Consider the following 20371-nt stretch of genomic DNA (forward strand, 5'->3'; position numbering starts at 1 on the left):
TCCAGGTCAAATAAATATAAATAAAGGGGATGAAATGCATTAATCTGCAAGTGTTTGTAACCAGAGACCTTTTGCATCTGGTCAGCCATCTTGCTAAACCAGAAGAACACATGGTTATCCATCCTGGGTGACCAGCTAGAACATCTTAAACCAGCTGAGACCAGCAAACCAATATAGGATGGTTTAGAGGAGGTTAAGAATGTGTGGTTGTCTCAATCCAGCAAACAGGGGGAAAAAAATGCTCTCAAATTTCAAAACAATCCCTGTTGTACCTCACCGAGGGATTTTACAACAAATGGCTCATCTAATAACAATGTGCCATGGAACCATGGCGACCTCTGATTAATGCTAATGCCAAGATACAAAACTTTTCTTGTAATCTTGGCTATGAAGGGTCTGGTGACATTTCAACAAAGACTTTCAGCAGGTATTGTTGCATTAAGCAGGTTAAAAAATAGCCTGTTGAGGTATATGAAAATACAGTGCCAAGAGTGTTTGCAAACAAGGTATTTCTCCATTTCTGTGGTACAAGAAAATTTCATAACTGCACGAAAATAACCCAAAGCCCTAACCAGTCTGACACACAGCCCCTGTCAGGCCTCCAAAACCTCAAAAGCACAAAACTAATCCGTCAAGACAGGTGCTCAGTCCAACAGCCAGTGCGTTACCTCTTGGTAATGCAAACTTAAAGTGATACTTCACCCAAATATGAAAATTGTGATCATTTATGTTATGAATTCTTATTCCAAAAAAATATTAAAGCAGTGTGGGGCTATTCAAACAATTGGTGCACTATATTCCAAGTCTTCTGAAGCCAAGTGAATAGATTAGTTGATTTGTGTGAGGAACAGAGTGAAATTTAAAGGGTTAGTTCACCCAAAAAATTTAATTTCTGTCATTAATTACTCACCCTCATGTCGTTCCAGACCCGTAAGACCTTAGTTCATCTTCGGAACACAAATTAAGATATTTTTGATGAAATCCAAGAGCTATCCGACTCCTTCATAGAGAGTACTTTAACCACCACTTTCAAGTTTCAGAAAGATACTAAAGACAATGTTAAAATAGTCCACATGACTACAGTGGTTCAACCTTAATTTTATGAAGTGATGAGAATACTTTTTGTGTGTTAAAACAAAACAAAAATAACGGATATCTTCTCTTCTGTGACATTCTCCTACACTATTTACATCCAGCGCTACCATGCTCTACATCAGAATGCCAGCTCAGTATTGGCCGGCTCCTGCGTCAGCATCGTACGAATGTGTCGTGCGGCTCACATGAACAGCATCAGCCAATACGGAGTCTGCGTTCTGACGTAGAACCTGAAAGCACTGCAACAAAAATAGCATAGGTGAATGACAGGGGAAAGACGAATTTGTTTTGTTTTTGCGCACAAAAAGTATTCTCACTACTTCATAAAATTAAGGCTGAACCACCGCAGTCATGTGGACTATTTAAATTATGTCTTTAGTACCTTCTAGTGTTGTCAAAATACCGACTTCGGTACCTAGTCGGTACTGAAATTTTAAAAACGTGACGCTTTGAGCACTGTTGAGTGGATTCGTAAACATCTCTGATTGGCCGTTGTTTTCACGGCTCATTGGATATGTCTGTGATAGGCTTCAATGATCAATGCTGTAAAAACGTTGTAAATAGTCATCAATTAATCTCTTCACTAAGCGCTTACACAGATACACACGGGAGCATTTGAAAGCAGGCGTCTATCGCGGATCGGTCCACTGTTAGACGCCTGCTTTCAATCGCTCGCGCTCCCACTTTCAAAACGCTTTCAAATTTAAACACTTCCGTGTGCTTTCAAATGCTCCCACGCGTTGATCATTGTAGGCATATCCGATGAGCGCGTCAACACAATGGCCAATCAGAGATGTTTATGAATCCGCTCAACAGCGCTCAAAGCGTCACGTTTTTAAAATTTCAGTACCGATAGGGACCGAAGTCGGTACTTTTGACAACACTAGTATCTTCCTAGACCTTGAAAGTAGTGGCTAAATTGCTGTCTATGAAGGAGTCAGACAGCTCTTTCATCAGGATTTCATTAAAAAAAAAAAAAATATCTTAATCTGTGTTCCAAATATGAACGAAGGGTGAGCAATAAATGACACAATTTTCATTTTTGGGCAAACTAACCCTTTAAGCGATTCATTGAAAATCAAATTGACAGCCACAGTGACTTCAGTATTCACTTTCATTTAATGGAAAGAGCAAGCTTCGGACATTTTGCTTTAAATTCCATTTGTGTTCCACAGAAGAAAGTCAGTCATAGGATTCTGAAAGACATTTAATTTCTCTATGAACTATGTCTTTAAACAAAATAATCATTAAAAGACCACTGCATTTAAAACTGAAATCCTAAATTAAGGTTGCTTATTTTAAAATGGAGGAGACTGAATTAAACAATTTAGAAGGCCAGAAAATTATCCAAATTTACATAAAAACAACACTAATTTTACCTGCATGCCATTATCAGTGTCATAATCAAGTAAATAAACTACTCAAATATAAAAAAAACAGGTGCTCTCCCTGAAATAATCCAGATACCAGACTACTGGCGAAGACAGAAAAAAAAAAAAAAAAAAACAATTGAAAAAAAAAAAAAGTGTGCGAGCTGTCACATTAGGTATGAGCTATGATGCGTCTTACTCAGTGCTGTATTACGAGAAGAATGAGTGAGGAAGCAAGTGTCACCGGGAATGCCTTGTTTCAGGAATGAATGGAATTAAACTACAATGTGATTGTTTGAATCAGCAAGGCAGAGCAACGTGTTTGAAGTGCAGAAGTGTGGAGTGTCAGCATTTACACATCGAAATACTGTCAATGACACATGCGCCAAACATTCTCATTGCTCTCTTAAGTACTTCTTCCCCACACAACATTACAGAGATGTCACAACAGGTTTGCAAATACATTCATTTTCCATTAGTTAAAATGTCACAATGACAATGCTAATTATCTGATTTGAAAAAAAAAAAAAAAAAGTTGCTGTTTGGATTCTAATAGGCAAATACTTAGTCTATGGATGGATCATTATTAGTGATTATCATTTTTCTAGAATGTTATATTGGCAACGGTTCTTTTAACCCTAAAAGATGGAGTGTGTAGCTTTTAATTTCTTAAACAACCATGTATTAAGATATATCATGGCCATATTCCAGGATGACAACGTCAAGATTCACCAGGCTCAAATTGTGAAAGAATTGTTGGGAGGGAGCATGAAGAATCATTTTCACACATGAATTGGCACTGACCTTAACCTCAGTGTAAGTTTTTGGGATGTGCTGGAGTAGACTTTACAGAGTGCTCACCTCTTGCATTGTCAATACAAGATATTGAGCAAAAAATTGATGCACTTCTCGATGGAAATAAATAATTGTGATGTTATTTCCATCAAGAGGTGCATCAATTTTTGCTCAAGATCTTGTATTGACAATGCAAGAGTCGAGCACTCTGTAAAGTCTACACCAGCACATCCCAAAAACTTTCAATGAAATTAAGGTCTGGACGCAGAAGTGCCAATTCATGTGTGAAAATGATTCTTCATGCTCTCTGAACCATTCTTTCACAATTTTAACTCTGAATCTTGACATTGTCATCCTGGAATATGGCCATGATGTGTCTTCCTACATGGTTGTTTAAAAAATGAAAAGCTACACACTCCGTCTGTTAGGGTTAAAAGAACCGTTGCCAAATATATAACATGCTAGTAACATAATAATCACTGTAGTAATGATCCATTCATAGATTCTTTTTCATAGACTTTTTTTTTTTTGGCTGGGCAGTGTATGTATACAGTGCAATGAGGTCTGAGACCACTAGTAAAAATGCTTATATTAAGCATATTTTTAATTTTAAAAGAAATCAGCATAACAATTTGTATGAAAATTAATTTCCATTTCTAGTTTAAAGTCTAAAAGTTGTAAATAATGTTCTCCAGCATCGTTTTCAAAATCTTGTGCTTCAAAGGAAGAAAATCTGGTCTTTTGTACAAAAGAATTATGTCAGTGTCACAATTTTACTTATTTGATCTAGAAATTGTACAGATTATCATCAACTTTAAAAAAAAACATCAACTTTGTATAGTTTTGCACAATTTTAAAAGCTTTCCTCTTTCAAGGTGTAAATTAGATTTTGTATCTCTCAAAACTACCCAAAATCAGTTATTAAAACCAGAACTTCCCAGTCTTTCTCTCTTCTGTTAACAATTGACAAAAAAGAGAAGTTAGGGTTTACATTAAAAATGCGATGTAGCGGAAGTAGCATGAGATCTTTTCTTCTGTAAAGTGATATACATCCGAGTGTAACGGATTCTCAAACAATTGGACTAAATGACTGAAGTCGTCCTGGAATACGTCACCAGAGAAAGTCTGTTGTTTCACCGGAAGGTCCAGTTATGACATTTTGATTAAACATTACGAGGTCAACTGAAACATGCATTGACGAATCATTCACAATAAGATTTATAATATACTTTTAGACAGACAGGGTGTACATTCATTTCATGCCAACTTTAAAGATTAATCTTATGAACTAATTATGCATTCCTTAGACATAATGCTCCAAAAAACCCTAGTGACTCAAAGGCAGCATTGCTTTGTTTTTGTTTTTTGTTTTTTTTTACACACTGAAATATGACCAACAATGCATTCAACAGAATACCATCAAGTGAAACTTGACTAATATAAGTGTTCCTAAGCAATCTTTCTTCTTATAATAACAGAACGCCTACCAGCCCAGAAAGAGAATGCAAAAGGTTAATAGGCGTTTACTGAACATACAAACTTAGCAAGGTGTCATTCATCTCTTTGGCGGAAACTAACAGAACTGTAAAGAGGAAACTTGCAAAACACTTAGCAAGTGAAACAACCTTTCATCACACTAACAGCTAAGAGCTCTTCTATTAGGATCGTTTAAAATATTATCTGCATCTTTAAGGAGTATAAAGCAGTATAAGGGGTCTAACAGTTCATTCATTAAACAATTAAATGGAAAACTAAACTTAAGACAAAACAAACATACATTGTGTTACATGGCACACCTCTGTTTTTACTGTAAACAAGTTAGTAAACAAGCTTCTTATTTTAACATTACATAGCATTACCACGAGGGACTGGTCACCTTCACTTGTCTTTGTCCAAGGTCAAACACTTCTGAAAGGGAAATCACCTATTATAATACAGACAAGTGGTGCTTCAAGTATTAGTTCACCCAAAAATTACAATTCTGTCATCATTTAAGTTTATAATGACATGAGTCTGAGTAAATGAGCATAGAATTTTAATTTTTGAGGTTAACTATCTCTGAGGTAAACTATAACTTGTAGTCTTTTTAAAATTATAGTCTGTTGGTTTGACAAGTAACTTTATGAGAACTGAAAGAAGAGTGATTTAGTGTCTGTGTTTCACTAATATCTGTCCCCATCTCTCTCAGATGAAACATATGCGTTTGTTTCTGTAACTCAACCACATGGGTCTAGTAAGAGGGTTATTTCCAGGGTATACATTATAGCGTATACTTCAAATAAAAACTGAGAGGCAACTTGACAAGGTACAAAAAAAAAATATATCCAGATACAGAAACAAGCAGACACAGGAAGCATGGCCACCACAGGAAGACAGCTTGTGTCCACTCTGCGATCACAGCAAAATCGAGACTGCACTTTGACAAATATACACAAACACCTTTGAAAAAAAATTGGATAGAAGTAAACTGAAACATTACATATTTATTATAGTGTATGAGTCAGTCTGCTAACATGAAGGATGGTGAATAAAGTCTCTCTTCCATCACTAAACCACTTTTTAGTACTTTAAGTCTTCATCATTTACCTTATCTTTGTTTATTGTTTTAATTTTAGAATAAAAAATGCATTTAATTTTATGTGTTAATATTACTTGTGTATTTGCACTATTGGTATTTTACATTGTATAATTTCTCACTGTACGACGCTATACTGCAACATGGTTTTGGACTATGGAAAAACTCACCTGTAACGGGTTCAGTGCTCGTGCTTTATCAGCAGATCGGTTAAACGCCTTTGGCTCCTTCGGATCTCGTCTTCTTGCGACACACCTGAACAAAAGACAGGAAACAACGCGATCATGAGCTGATATTAAACCAATCGCAGCCCTTCGGAGGCGGAGTAAACAGAAGTCGCTGCACTTCTTCAAAATGTCACTTTTCTGCGTCAAACCACGTGTGAATCGAAATGTCATTGCACGAATTAAACTTATGACACGAATTATTCACTGTTTATCTAACCCTGCACCACAAAAACACGTGTTCATTTTTCTAAACTCTCCACAAATATTCCCTTCCTTCTCTATGTACATCTCTCGAGACCGACTGACCTGTAAAACGATGACGCAGGGTCCCCTTCTCAGAGCTCTTCAGGTGGGAATGATGGTTCAATCGTCCTGCCCTGCTCCCGAAAACCAACTGCACTTTCGTGTTTTCCCTCAGGTGTTTTGTAGGCTCAACCCAGCCTTCTCAGAGAGAGCGTAGGCACAGGCTGTGTCTCCATACCTACTGACATGTCTACCCTAGACTAGACTGGAATTTTTGGGCATAGTAAGCGCGGTGTGAGCGGCGCCTTTTCTGTCTAGGTAGGGAACACAAGGTTTTGAGACACAACCATAGAGTGGTAAGACAGCCAGATTAACTACTGCACTTTTTCTTTTCTTTTTTTTTAAATCATTTTACTCTCGTCACACTCTCTTTATATGTAGGCTAAGTGTGATATCAAGATATGTATCCATCCATCCATCCATCCAGTGGCGGCTCGTCAGGGGAGGCACAGCCTCTACCCACAATGTTGAGGTGAAAATGGGAGTTTAATGTTAATAAAATTTCCAGTTATTCATTTCATTTCGTGTCTCGGAATGTGTATTTCTTGTTTGTAATTTCACCATTGTAACTAACATCATAAAATATTACTGAAGTCGGAACCACTGCAGCTCTTCCCCTAACGTGCCGAATCTGCCGATGTAATTACAGTAACGTTAGTTCGGAAAGGCCTCCCTTGGTATATCAACCAATCATCGTATATACGACGTAAATTATGCGATATTAGTTTGAATTGCTAGCGCTAATGTACCTTTTTGGAGAGTAGATATATTTAATATTTCATATATTTCCAAGATACCATTTGAACAGCAGCTACAAATTAAATCAGCAAGCAGCTTCACTAAACGGCAGAATGTGCTCTTTTAACACGGATCTATCTATCTTTCAAGCTTGGCCTATTTGTCTATGTATTTGTCTGTTCTTTCTATCTGTTCTGTCCATCTATTTGTTCCTTAAGGCAATGAGGCACATTCTCGAGAATTCTTGTACTGAAATGCCACTGTCTGCAGCTGATATGAAAATGAAAATGAAATACATTAGTGGAACATTAGACATTCACTATTTTCATTCAATGCTTTGCTCTGTGTTCCCTGATTAAATCTAAGGTACACCACAAAGTAGACTTTCTTCATGATTGGTAAGACATGTGTCTTTTTACTAAAGCATATTATAGTCATAAGTGAAAACATCCAGAATTACATACACCTAAGCTAAGGGTAATTGTTACACATATGACAAGCAAGATGACCAGCACAGATAAGATGCTTGAAATGATGTTGGGGCAAGAGTTGAAATAGTTGCGCAGGATAACACAGTTCAGTAACCGGACATCATTCATTAAACTCTTTCTTTTTTTTTTCATTCACCAAAAAAGTTAAATATTTTTTATCAATTAATAGCCTATTGCAAAATAAATCCCACAAGTTGTGAGACATACTGACATAAATCAACCTAGGCTAGAACGTGAGGTCGTCGGGGTCACGAGTCACGACGTATTGCGTGACAACGATGCCCTGCAGCGACCAAAGCCCAGTTTAATGAACATTTGTTGAAAGAAGATTTAGTTTTGAAACATCTGGTTTCAGGTCATAAATCGTCCAACTATGGCACAGCCGGTTTAGGATGTTTTTCATCACAACAGAAAGTAATTTCAGGCTGGGTCACAAACATGCATATAAATTAGCAAACGTTGCAAAAAAAAAAAACCCTGGCACAGATTTCTTGAAGATCTAGTTTTTGATCTTTAACACCCACTGTTGAAGAAATTCAGAAAATTGTAGAAATATCATTTGCTCATAGATTTAGAATAGAAACCCACGAGACAAATTCTATGGCTTGAATGGGAAAACATTTTACTTGATTTCATTTTTTTTATAAAACAAAAAAAACACTATTCTTATATACACACACTTTTTAATGTAAATTCTAGTAATCATATTAATTAAGCATATTCCAATTATCTTCATTACTCAAGAGATAAAGATACTCAAAGTGTCTTTAAAAAACTTTCATAATGTATGTTTGTGCTTTTTACTTCATACTTAAAATTTAAACCCAACGTCAATGATTGCGCCACTGTTAATAATTTGGAAACTATATTTCCATCTAGTGGTCACTAATAGTAATTACATTACTTCACAATTGTGTTTATAGTTAGTTCTGGACAGTAACTGATTATATGTAATCTGGATAATGTAATCAGATTCCAAACATTAAATACTTGTAATTAGATCATATTATGTTTTAAAATACTCATAATCAGACTACAGTTACCTTTTTATTGATTACAAGATTACTTAATATTCAAAAGATGGCAATAAATTATTTAGAATTCATTGATTCTCCCCAATTATTCTTTTTGTCTTTTAAATTTTCTTTTCTAAAAAAAACACTTTTTTTGTGGAATTGCACACACAGACTTGTCAGGCGACTACATGGAAAATTAAGAGGCCACAAAGCATCAACAAATAAAATATTTCATCTTTTTGTTAGTCAGTGTTTCCTTTTGATTGTTTTTATATTAAAATCACTTCTTTGAATTAAAAAAAAAGTTAAGATATAATTAATTTCAATTTAATTTGATTTAATTAGCTTTTCATCAATTTATGAACCCTCTTCGGTTCCTTCCTTCGTAACCATAGTTTGGGAAACCCTGACATAATGTAATTGTCACAGAGACTAACTCCGTGATTCCCTCCTCTGGCCATCAGAGAGAGCCCTCACCAGAATACTAACACACTCACACATACACCACACTACATTTCCCATAAGCCTCTACCTCGGACTGATTACCCCGCCAGCTGTGACTCATTATCAGGACTATAAAAGACTCTCAGTTCCATTCCTGCTCCGCGAAGTCTTGTATTGCCACGGTGTACATTTCTGAGTGTTTATATCCTGTCTGATTGCCTGTTGCTGAACCTGTTGTCTCCCGTTTATGAACCCTCGCCGCCTGTCTCGACCCTTGCCTTGTTTACCGCTTGTGAGTGATATCTGCCTGTACTGACCATTGCCTGTAATCTGACCACTGATCCTGCCTGTCTCTGCTGTTCCTGTCTGCCCCTGTTTGACCCTGCCTGTCTGACTTCGATTCTGTATAATAAAGCATGCAAATGGATTCCAGCTCTAGTGACGAATCATTACAGAAGACTTCGCCAACACAAGATCCAGCTGCTTTTCTGTGTGCCACTATGTCTGCCCAAGCCAGCCAACTAGCAGCTCATCAGCATCAACTCAACCGCCTTACCTCTATTACCGAGGACCTGGTGAAAGCGCTGCAAGGGCTCCAAGCACCCGCTCCTTCTGTACCTTCTGCGGCGGCCGCCATTACCCACGTGGCAGAGACGGCATCTCAAGCCAACCCGCATCTCTCACTGCCCGATAAGTACGACAGTGATCCCTCCAAATGTAAAGGCTTCATCCTACAATGCTCCCTGTATCTCAGTCAGCAGCCGGCGACGTATTCCAATGATACTGGTAAGATCGCTTTTGTTTGTTCATTACTCACCGGGAGAGCTCTTGAGCGGATAACTGCTGTTTGGAGAGATGATGGGGCTGCTTTTCCATTTTACGATTACTTCATGCGGAGATTCAAGGAGGTGTTCGATCATCCCAGCGATGGCAAGGGAGCTGGGGATCGATTGTTGGAACTGAATCAGGGACGCAAAACAGCTGCTGAGTATGCATTGGCTTTTCGTATGTTGGCTGCACAGACAAACTGGGTGAGTGATTCTCTAAAAGTATGCTTCCGCAGAGGGTTAACACAGGAATTGCAATCGGAGCTCGCTTGCCGTGACGAAGGCAGAAGTTTAGACCAATTCATTGAACTTGCCATTCAGATTGATAACCTCATGAGAGCTCGTAAGTCCAGTCAGCGACGCTCCATCCACTCCACTCCTTCTGTGGACACAGAACCACCTGAAGTCATGCAGATTAATTCCTACCATCTGTCTGAGGAGGAGAGAAGTCGCCGTTTAACCCAGCGTCTGTGTCTGTACTGTGGTAACCCCGGTCACATGAGAAATAACTGCCCGGTCCGTTCACGTCCTGAAAACCCACGTTCAGTGAGTGATTCCAACCATTACTACACCTCTGAAATGTGTGTGTCTGTGCCCATTACGCAGCAAATTCATGATCTGCTACTCACCACGTCTGCTATGCTGGACTCAGGGGCAGCGGGGAACTTCATGTCCTTGAGTTACGTCCAACAACATAATGTTCCTCTAATCCAATGTTCCTCTCCCCTCACAGTGGAAGCAATAGATGGCCGACCCCTGGGCTTGGGACACGTCAGCTTGATCACTCAACCCATCACCATGCAGACCGGTCTATTTCACACAGAAAGTATACAGTTCCATATCTTACCCACTTCCACTTCATCCATCATCCTAGGTCTCCCCTGGCTGCGTACACACAACCCACAGATCTGCTGGAGAGAGGGCCAGATGACGCACCCGAGTCGGAATCCATGAAGAAGTACATAGAGGAGGAACTGGCTAAAGGGTTCATTCGTCCTTCCACCTCTCAGGCCTCAGCGGGTTTCTTCTTTGTGAGCAAGAAGGATGGTGGGCTCCGTCCTTGCATCGATTATCGAGGTTTGAACGAAATCACTGTGAAATTTAGATATCTGCTACCGTTGGTACCAGCAGCCCTCGAGCAACTTCGCTCAGCCAAATTCTTCTCAAAGTTAGACCTCCGCAGTGCCTATAATCTCATCCGCATTAAGGAGGGGGACGAGTGAAAGACCGCTTTTTCCACAGCCAATGGGCACTATGAATATCTTGTTATGCCCTTCGGGCTTGTCAATAGTCCGTCTGTCTTTCAAGATTTCATAAATGATGTCTTCAGAGATATGCTTAACAAGTTTGTTATTGTCTACATAGATGACATCCTGATCTATTCGAACACCATGGAGGAGCATGTGCAGCACGTCAGAATGGTTCTCAAACGACTAATCCAGTATCAACTCTACGCGAAGGCTGAGAAGTGTGAGTTTCACCAAACGTCCACGTCGTTCCTGGGATATACAATCAGTCCAGAAGGTGTAGCAATGGATGAGAAGAAAGTGGCTACAATCCTCAACTGGCCGCATCCTAACACTCTCAAGGAGCTACAACGCTTTCTGGGCTTTGCAAACTTCTATCGTCGCTTCATCCGCAACTTCAGTACTATAGCTGCACCCCTCACATACATGGTCAAGAGGGGCAGTACTCCCCTTCAGTGGTCATCTCCCACCGTCCAAGCCTTCCAAAACCTAAAAGAACGTTTCACAACAGTTCCCATATTACACCATCCAGATCCATCACTCCCGTTCATAGTTGAAGTCGATGCATCCAGCACCGGTCTTGGGGCCATACTCTCACAAAGACAAGGTAATCCATCGAAGTTATATCCCTGTGCTTTTTATTCCAGAAAACTTTCGGCCGCTGAGAGGAACTATGATGTCGAGGACCGTGAACTTCTTGCCATGAAGGCCGCCTTCGAGGAATGGCGCCATTGGTTGGAGGGAGCTTCTCACCCATTTGTGGTGTTCACTGATCACAAGAACCTCAAGTATCTACGTGCAGCCAAGAGACTCAACCCTCGCCAGGCCCGCTGGTCCCTGTTCTTCTCCCGCTTCGATTTCACAGTCACATACCGCCCAGGCTCCAAGAATGTCAAGGCCGATGCTCTCTCACGACAATTCGAAGGTAATCAGATCATACAGCCCACCGAGACTATTTTGCCTGCCTCCATTGTTGTTGCTCCCATACAGTGGGATATAATAACTTGAACAGGCCAATGCTCAGATTGAAGTCCCATCTGAATGCCCCACAGATAAGGTCTTTGTATCCGAGGCTCTTCGTCGCCGAGTCATGGAAATGGTTCACAGCTCACCTGCTTCTGGTCATCCGGGCATCATTGCCACAATCCACCTCCTACAGAATCGCTTCTGGTGGCTGACGCTCTGCAGAGACACAACCCAATTTGTCAAACAGTGCACAACCTGCAATATCCACAAACCATCTCACCAGTTACCAGCCGGTCTACTGCAACCATTACCTCTTCCTCAACGCCCTTGGTCTCACATTGCAATAGACTTTGTCACTGATCTCCCCGCTTCCAACAACTACACCACAATACTGGAAAACCTGGACCTGAGTACCGTCCTGGCCAATGGGTTTGGCTGTCAACACGAGACTTGCGTCTCAGACTCCCTTGCAAGAAATTAAGTCCGAGGTACGTAGGTCCATTCAAAATAACACATCAAATCACTCCTTTTTCATTCCTTTTAGCTCTGCCTAATAATTTTCGCATCTCTCCCACATTTCATGTATCCCTGCTCAAGCCTGCTGATGTTCCCAGCGAGGAGGGAGAGGAGGTGCCCGGTGACCAGGGTCCCCCTGCCATCATGATCGAGGGCGAGGAGGCTTATCGAGTCCGTGAACTGCTGGACTCCCGACGTCGGGGTAGAGTACTCCAGTATCTGGTCGACTGGGAGGGCTACGGTCCAGAGTAACGATCCTGGGTCAACTCGGATGATATTCTATACCCCAGCTTAGTGGAGGAATTCCACCAACGACACCTAGAGAGACCAGCCCCACGTCCACGTGGACGACCTCGGCGACGGATGCTTCCTCGCGCCAGGAGGCGCTCGCAGGATGGTTGCTCTTTCACAGAGGCGAACTCCGTGATTCCCTCCTCTGGCCATCGGAGGGAGCCCTCACCAGAATACTAACACACTCACACATACACCACACCACATTTCCCATAAGCCTCTACCTCGGACTGATTACCCCGCCAGCTGTGACTCATTATCAGGACTATAAAAGACTCTCAGTTCCATTCCTGCTCCGCAAAGTCTTGTATTGCCACAGTGTACATTTCTGAGTGTTTATATCCTGTCTGATTGCCTGTTGCTGAACCTGTTGTCTCCCGTTTACGAACCCTCACTGCCTGTCTCGACCCTTGCCTTGTTTATCGCTTGTGAGTGATATCTGCCTGTACTGACCATTGCCTGTAATCTGACCACTGATCCTGCCTGTCTCTGCTGTTCCTGTCTGCCCCTGTTTGACCCTGCCTGTCTGACTTTGATTCTGTACAATAAAGCATGCAAATGGATCCCAGCTCTAGTGACGAATCATTACAGTAATATTTAAAGCTGCAGTCCATAAGTTTTTCCTCTTTGTCACCATCTCTGTTAGACACCTGCTATTGCAGTTATTTGCGGGATTATCATCTTTACGTGTGTTGTGGATCGGCACGGCTCCTCACGGATGAATCTAATGCTTTGAGGAGAATGTGTGGCTGTCAGTCACAGCACCAGTGGATACTGTACATGTACTTTGGAATCACAGATTGTATGGGAAGTATGACCAAAATAAGAATTTTCACCAGAAAATGTCATCTGAACATGTAGCAAATCTGCCACTTTTGTTCTGACCAACTGAAAAAAAAAAAAGCATTACAATAAATTGCGCTACCAATGGTGATTAAATCAAAAGATTGCTTATCTCATATCACATTAAACCGTGCATATTATTATTGTTATTTTTTTTTTTTCTCACATCAGCATTGCGTGACTATGTGTATTAGTGTTACCTGTAGATTTCATTTTTTGTATCTCAGTCTAATCTCTAATTGTTAATTTGTTATACCATACAATTCACCATAAAAATAAGTTTAATTACTGCAGTTGCTGTGAGAAAAGGCTATAAATGATCTGCCACCTGCAGCATCCTCACATAGCCTACTAGCTGGGACTCCTTTATGTAAACAGATATGATGTAATGATGCAAAGACGATCGCCGGCATGCTCAAATTCCCCTCGGAAAAGTACTCGGTTATTAACGTAACCTCGGTTCCCTGAGATACGGAACGAGTACTGCGTATGGGGAAAAGTCTCCCTTTTTCCCCGTCACTGAAGCCTTTTTCAATAACGCAGTGTAACTGCACCGTCATTGGTTCACTCATAGACAAGTTGTTGAACCAATGGCGGCGCGGCATAGCTGCGCGGCCTATGGCGAGAAGCGCGCGAACTTTCCCGCAGAAATGGGCGGGGTTAAGGGCTATATAAGCAGGCGTTTCGCCATAGGATATCAGTGCCAATCGACTGAAGCGACGACTCTGAAGCCGCAGCCTCGTGGCACGGCAAGTAACACAGTACTCGTTCCGTATCTCATGGAACCAAGGTTACGTTAGTAACCGAGTACGTTCCCTTTCGATACTTCACTCTTACTGCGTATGATGAACGAATTCAACCGCGCCGTGCCACGGCAGGGAACGACATAACTTGTTTAGGACGCCGGGAGGGGACCAGGGAAACAAGCAAGAAGGCAAAGCCGCCGTATCCCTTGTTACACTACAAAGGAAATTAATCCTGTAACGGCGTGAGGCGGAACTCATAAGGGGCCGCCAATCACACTGAAAGAACCCGAGCTTGTAAGATCGGGACATCAAGATGGTAGAACCTGACAAAAGCGGACGGCGAAGACCAGCCGGCCGCCTCACAGATGTCTTTTATGGAAACTCCGTTGGACCAAGCCCATGAGGAAGCCATTCCCCTAGTGGAATGAGCTCTAACTCCTATGGGGCATTCAGCACCCAGGGAGGAGTAACACAGATTAATGGCGTCGACTATCCAACGTGAGAGATGTTGTTTTGAGACCGGAGACCCTTTGGTGCGGCGACCAAAACAAACAAAGAGCTGATCCGACTGCCTGAAAGGCTGAGATCGCTCAACATAGGTCCTCAGTGCCCTGACAGGGCAGAGTAATTCCAGCTCTCTTTCATCCGTAGAGGAAGGAAGAGCGGAAAGTGAGATGACCTGCGCTCTAAACGGGGTTGAGAGCACTTTGGGAACGTAGCCATGCCTGGGTTTCAGAATGACCTTAGAATCATTAGGTCCGAATTCGAGGCATGCAGGGCTCACAGAGAGGGCCTGCAAATCGCCAACACGCTTGACCGATGCTAGTGCAAGAAGCAGAGCGGTTTTTAGCGTCAGGGACCTGAGGTCAGCTGAATGCAGCGGCTCAAAGGGGTTGCCTTTCAGGGCCCTGAGGACCAGAGAAAGGTCCCAAGTGGGCACAGTAAGGGGACGAGGTGGATTTAATCGCCTAGAACCCCTTAAGAAACTGACTACAAGGCCGTTTCGCCCCACTGATTGGCCGGCAATAGGAGCATGGAACGCTGCGATGGCTGCCACGTAAACTTTAAGCGTTGAAGGGGCGCGCCCCATATCCAAACGCTCTTGGAGGAAAGACAGTATGAAGGATACGTCACTCTCCACAGGGTCTATGTTGCGTGAGGAACACCAATCAACAAAGACCGACCATTTTTGAGCGTAGAGGCGTCTCGTGGACGGGGCTCTCGCCTGAGAAATGGTATTTAGAACGTCCCCGGGGAGGTTAGTCGGCTCCCATCGAGGGACCAGAGGTGTAGAGCCCAGAGCTCTGGCTGTGGGTGCCAGATCGTTCTGTTTGCCTGAGAGAGGAGATCCCGTCTCAGGGGAATCGGCCAGGGGGCTCTCGTGGAGAGCTTGAACAGCTCCGAGGACCAGACTTGGCTCCTCCAGAGCGGGGCCACCAGAAGGACTCTGTGTTGGTCTTCTCTGATGCGCCTGATGACCTGAGGGATCAGTGCGATCGGAGGAAAAGCATAAAGGAGCGTGCTGGGCCATGCGTGGGCCAGAGCATCGACCTCCTTCGAGAAAAATGTTGGGCAGTGAGAGTTGTCTTCTGAGGCGAAGAGATCTATGTCCGCTTTCCCGAAGAACTCCCAAATCGTGAGAACCGTCTGGGGGTGGAGCATCCACTCGTCTGAGGGGATGTTGCTCCGTGACAACATGTCCGTGCCCAGATTGGTCTTGCCAGGAATATGAGTCGCTCTGAGCGACTGAAGTCTTGGCAGAGCCCATATCAGAAGACGTTTCGCCAGAGCGCACAAGCGGCTGGACGAGAGACCTCCCTGATGGTTTAAGTATGACAACACTGTCATGCTGTCCGATTGGACTAAGACATGGCGTCCTGTCAAGTGAGCCTGAAAAGATTGAAGGGCTTTCATCACTGCTAGCATCTCTAGACAGTTGATATGTAGACGGCTTTCCTCGTGACTCCACACCTTTCAGGGCTAGAAGACAGGCCCGATTGACCTTGAGACATAGGCGGCCGTGCCGCCAGGCGTTTGGAGGAACCCGGAACTTCAACCAGTACTGCAGAGGCCGCATCCGAAGAAGGCCGAGCTGTAGCACCGGGGAGGCGGAAGTCATCAACCCTAGCAACCTCTGGAAAAGCTTCAGAGGGAGATAGGCTTTGTTCTTGACTGAGGCCGTGAGCTGCTGAATCACCAGAGCGCGCTCTGACGAGACTACTGCCGTCATACGGACTGAGTCTAAGACTGCCCCCAAAAACGAAATTTGCTGGCTGGGGCACAGCGAGCTCTTGGCTAAGTTGACCCTGAGACCCAGGCATTGCAGATGGCTGAGGAGCACGGATCTGTGGTGTTCCAGCTCGGCTCGCGAACGGACTAGGATGAGCCAGTCGTCGAGATAATTTAGAACCCGGATTCCCATTTGTCTCAGAGGGGAAAGCGCCGCATTCATGCACTTGGTGAAAGTGCGAGGAGCCAGAGACAGCCCGAAAGGCAGGACCGTATATTGGTACGCTACCCCCTCGAATGCGAATCTCAAGAATTGCCTGTGAATGGGGGCTATCTGGATGTGAAAATACGCATCCTTCAGGTCCAGCGAACAGAACCAGTCCTCGGGGCAAATGTGCGCGAGGATCCACTTCAGCGTCAGCATTTTGAAGTTCCGTCTCATGAGGGAGCGATTCAAAAGTCTGAGATCTAGGATGGGTCTGAGACCGCCATCCTTCTTGGGGACCAGAAAGTAGCGGCTGTAAAAGCCTGACTCGCGCTCCGCAGGGGGAACTATTTCCACAGCTCCCTTTCTTAGCATCGTCATAACCTTGGCACGGAGGACGTGAGCGTCGTCCGGGTTCACCGAGGTTTGAAGCACCCCGCCGAAGCGAGGGGGCCGTCGTGCAAATTGGAGCAAGTAGCCCTGAGTTACGATCCCCAGGATCCATTCTGACACATCGGGGATGGCTTGCCAAGCCTCGGCCCGAGTGACAAGGGGTTGAATGACATCGGATGGCAGGCCGCCGGAGAGGGGGCCGCACACCGAGAGAGGTGGAAGAGGAAATTTGCTCTCTTTTTGATGAAGTAAAATAGTGTTCGCCGTGAAAACGGCGTTTTGAGTGGGCGCAACAGGTGTGGGCCCAGCTACAACATGAAGCATGTTTCCCACGCCCGGAATTAAACGAGGCGGAGGGGAAACTACACGTAGGAGCTTTTGGGGTGGTCCGGTCGCAACGAGACAATCCCCCATCCTCTTCCTTTTTGAGAAATCAGGACGTCTTCGGAGTCACCGGGTCCAGCACAATCTTGGGCCGGGGTCCCTGGCATCTCGGGAAGGGAGGGCACTTTGCAGGGCGTGAGCGCTGGCGGTGCTCCTTAGGTGGCCCTGCCTGGGCGGCGGGTGGCGTTGGCTTGTTCTGCTGAGCCGGTACAGTCCTGGGGCGACTGGAAGCAGAAGCAGAGCTGGAGCACTTGGGCAGAAAATGTCTCATAGCCTGAGACGACTTCTGCGCCGCGGTGAAGCGCTCGGTAAAGCATCCACTGCTGGCCCAAAGAGACCGGAGCGTCCAGGAAGGCCGTCTTATCCAGGTCCTTTATCTCCGTCAAGTTGAGCCACAGGTGGCGCTCCAACACTACCAGGCTGGCCATTGAGCGGCCAATGGCCTGGGCCGTAGCCTTCGTGGCTCGCAGGGCTAGATCGGTGGCGCTGCGGAGGTCCTTGAAGGCCGGTGCGTCTATACCAGACTCATCCAGCGAGCGGAGGAGTTTGGCCTGGAAGACCTGGAATATGGCCATTGTATGGAGCGCAGAGGCAGCCTGGCCCGCCGAGGTGTAAGCCCGTCCAGCCAGAGTGGATGTGGTCCGGCAGGGCTTGGAAGGAAGGGCCCTCTTCGTCTTCCATCCCACAGCCGCGGGAGGACAGAGGTGAGCAGCCACTGTTTCATCCAGGGGTGGCAGATGCTCGTATCCCTTCTCCTCGGCGCTGTCAACAGCGGTGAGGGCAGAGCGATGCGCCATGTGGAGGCGGGCGGAGTACGGAGCGCGCCACGATTTAGTGAGCTCCTCGTGGACCTCGGGGAGGGGTCCACTCGAGGTCCAGCTCTTCCACGGCCCTGGACAGGATGCGGAAGAGTTCGGCATCCATGCCTTGGCCGTGTTCTATGGGCTCCAAAGGAGGTGGGGGAGCGGGATCTTCCGGCTCGCCAGCCCAACCTTCTGCTTCGGAGGCAGCGAGGGACATGGAGTCATCCTGTTCGTCGTCCAATCCTCCAAACGAGACGGGGTCACTTGCATCGGCAGAGGGACGCTGCTCGGGTCGGGAGAACAAGACGGGAGAATGTTCCCTTGGAGGAGAGGGCGAGGCACGCGGGGGCTGGGCCGGCGTGAGCTCGCCAAACTCCGGGCGCTGGGTCGCTCTACCCCGCTGTCTCTTCCTTGCCGGCTCGCAGGGAACCGAGACTCATGCTCTCACAGTGCGGGCATGAGGCTCCAGCGAGCGCGCCGTCAGCGTGGGACTTGCCCAGGCAAGCGACGCACTCGCTGTGACCATCGTCGTCGTGCAGAGGGGCTCTGCACGTGACACATGAGTGGCGCGGCATTTGCATCAACGCCGCCGCCGTGATAACGGTGATTGGGGGGCTCTTTTTAGAGCGGCGAGGGCCGCGGAAGCTCAAATGAAGCGGTGAAAACCGCTGTTTATGCTCTTTTAGAGCGGCAATAAGCCGCGGAGAAGCTCTCAGGAAGGCGCGCCGGATGGCGGCAGGAGACACGCTAGGAAGCGGCCGGAAGCGGGAAGCGGGAGGTGGCGACTCGAGAACGGCGCTGCGGGCTGCAGTCAGCGAGGGCGCCGGCGCTGTCTCCGACCGGCGAGTCCAGCTGAGTCCGCTGCGGGAGCCTCTCCAGACGGCGGCGAGAGCTTCTAGAAGGCGGCAAGCTTCTTCGGCTTCAGGCGGAGATCAGCGAGGAGAAGTAGAAGTTGTCGCTGTTGATGCTGCATCGCTGTTGTTGATGACAAAAAATGGAATCATTTTTCTTTGTCTTTGTATTTATCAATTATACTATTCAAATGACAAATGTTATATACAAGTTAGGTCAAAAGTAATCTAAAGGTAATCAAAAGTAGTCAGATTACATAATCTAAAATGTGTAATGTAATAGATTACATTACTAACTTTTTGTCATGTAATGTGTATTCACTAAAAGACTACAATATGCAAGTAAGTTTTTTTCTGATTTTATTTATTTATCCATTTTAAAGTTGGGGTATGTATTTTTTCAACTACAATGTTTGGAAGTTAGTCGGGCAGACACCAACAACAAAGTGTAACCAATCAGTGGAACAAGCAAGAGGGAGATTTGAAAAAAGAAAAAAAAACGCAGAAAGAGAGATGATGAGACACACTATAAAACAGCTCAAAAGAATATCACTGGAATGAAGGGTTATGACTGGGCAAGCACTTTAAAACCAGCGTTAATATTAGAAAAGCTTTCCAGCGCTGGAGAGAGCTAAGCAGGAAGGCCTGAAAACAGACACGGAGGCTGCTTTGGATTCCGCTTCACATGTGAGTAACACTGGGTTTGATTGTTTGGAACTACTGTGCTGTTGGCGACTAACAACAAACACTTGTTTGTATTTACTCTTGTGTACTGTACATTAATTTTTTGTGCTTCCTTGTTGTTCGTTCATCATCTGCACTTTATTTTTCGTGAAGCATTTTGTTGTGCGTCAGCTGTGATAAACAGACATCCACTCTTGTATTGCGTGTTAACAGTGGTCAGATAGTGAGAGTTGTGCAGGTAAACCACTGCACACTGACAACCACTAGAGAATGCAATGTTTATTGTCATTGTTAGTGCACTCGCCTTGCATGCTAGCAGTGGACAGGCCGGG

At 44.6% G+C, this 20371-nt stretch overlaps 1 protein-coding gene across 1 annotated transcript in view; it reads left to right on the forward strand.

Annotated features, from left to right (window-relative positions):
* magi1b (membrane associated guanylate kinase, WW and PDZ domain containing 1b) overlaps positions 1-20371 on the forward strand; it is a 1153738-nt gene that overhangs the window by 155464 nt on the left and 977903 nt on the right.

Source organism: Megalobrama amblycephala, linkage group LG21 (genome assembly GCF_018812025.1).
Source record: "Megalobrama amblycephala isolate DHTTF-2021 linkage group LG21, ASM1881202v1, whole genome shotgun sequence".
NCBI lineage: Eukaryota > Metazoa > Chordata > Actinopteri > Cypriniformes > Xenocyprididae > Megalobrama > Megalobrama amblycephala.